The sequence below is a fragment of the Pleurodeles waltl genome, unplaced genomic scaffold (assembly GCF_031143425.1).
Source record: "Pleurodeles waltl isolate 20211129_DDA unplaced genomic scaffold, aPleWal1.hap1.20221129 scaffold_72, whole genome shotgun sequence".
Classification (NCBI taxonomy): domain Eukaryota; kingdom Metazoa; phylum Chordata; class Amphibia; order Caudata; family Salamandridae; genus Pleurodeles; species Pleurodeles waltl.
This window is the reverse complement of record NW_027150393.1, coordinates 2,800,815-2,802,609: the sequence shown is the minus strand read 5'-3', so window position 1 is coordinate 2,802,609 and position 1,795 is coordinate 2,800,815. Positions and strand designations below refer to the sequence as shown.

Genomic DNA, 1,795 nt, shown 5'->3' with positions numbered 1-1,795 from the left:
TGTTTCAAATGACTTTGCAGCGGCAGTCTAGTTGGTATAGGGGTATGATTCTCGCTTCGGGTGTGAGAGGACCTCGGTTCAAATCCCAGACAAACCCCTACCTTTATAGGTTCAGTCTGTGTTTTAAACAGGAGTATTTCTGCTTTTCACTCTTGTAAGATGTCATGTTGCAATGCAATACATGCTTTATACTGGCGTCGAGACGGTTCAGCATCATGAAGGTATGCGAGATTTCTTTGCAACTGCTTTTCTGTGCTGGAGCAGCAGTGCTCGTAGGAACATTAAATGCACAGTGCTTCTCCATGGTAATTTCGGGTCCAGTTCTGAAATCACCTCTTGGAATGAAAGTGATCCCAGTTCCTTTCTTCCAAGGGAAGAGATTGTGTTCCGGAAGGCTCAGCTTTGAGCGTCATGAACATTGGCCCTCATCCTTGCATCCCAGTCCAATGCATAGCCACATAAAGCAAGCAGGTGTGTCTGTTTCCATAGTGTGGTGGTTCCAGTACAATGCATAGCCACATGAAGCAAGCCGGCAAGTGTGTCTGCTTGTGTAGTGTAGTGGTTATCATGCGCACCTCACATGCGAAAGGTCCCTGGTTCGAGTCGCTGGGCTTTTTCACAGTATTTGCATTTCCTGCCTCACCTGACAGGCAAGCTGAGATAAAAGAGACTGTGTCTATCCCTCACCATCGTGAGGTACTACGCTCCTGGGGCATCTGTCACAGCTCACCAAGAGGAGTTGCGCCAGCTTACGGCAGTCAGTTGCTCACTGTTTGACCTTTGCAATGAAGCCTGAGCCTACAGCATTCAAGCCAGCCAAGGAAGGAAGGTACGAGAGCGAAAATAGCTTTCCTGCCCTCACCAAGAACACACACCTTGAGCAAATAAAGTGCCAGACTTACAAGGCCCTATCGCCACCGGAGCATCACTTTTAGTGACGCCCCTGTGGCACTATGCACTGCGCGGTATTTACAAGATGGCGTTCAGCCACTTTTTGTGGCTCAACACCACCTTGTAAATACGGCCCCTTAGCACGCAGCGCGTTCCCTGGAAGGGGCGTGCAATGGGTGTTGTTGGGAGTGTGCCACAGCAACACCATAGCATTTTGATGCTGCTCCAGATTTAGGAGTTGGCGTAAATCTGCGTCAGCGCCAAAATCCAACGCCATCCCAGGGGTGTCGTTAGAGTGGCGCACTGAGGAGAAATGTTTTCATTTCTCCTTGTTTTTGCTCTTGCTATGTGTGATGCATTCTGCAGCACACATAGAAGTAAGAGCAAATCACCATTGAAGATTTTTTTTTTGGGCAGGAAGGTGTCCCTTCCTGCACAAAAACAATTTCCCCCTCAACGCAGTCATCCTTGTACCATGGTGCAAGAACGGCTGCGTTGGCGCTCAGCAGCTAATTTAGAGCTGGCGCAGGGGGAAGCACAGGGGTGCGCTGTATTCTACTAAATACGGCGCTTTCCTGCATTTTGAAAATGACGGCACGTGGGGCTTGCAAATTTGGCACAGCGTCGCGCTTAGTCATTTTCTTGTAAATCTGGGCCAAAATGTCTAAAGGATAGAGGCTTTTTATGTCATGTTCGATGAAGACCATGCAAATGACTCTAGTCGTACTGCAAAAGAGAGCACCATGTGCAGTTTCTTGCTTTGGGATGTACTCTCCCACTCTCTGTCACCAATCCTCCGAGCAGGGTCGGAGCCGTTGCATTTCTGTGCCCAGGCTCGTTGGTCTAGGGGTATGATTCTCGCTTAGGGTGCGAGAGGTCCCGGGTTCAAATCCCGGACGAGCCC

The 1,795-nt window shown here is 49.4% G+C and overlaps 1 non-coding gene across 1 annotated transcript; it reads left to right on the top strand.

Moving 5' to 3' along the window:
• The first annotated feature begins 1,723 nt into the window (after nucleotides 1–1,723).
• Nucleotides 1,724–1,795, top strand: TRNAP-AGG (transfer RNA proline (anticodon AGG)). Its single transcript has one exon. It is a non-coding gene; the product is annotated as a tRNA-Pro (tRNA).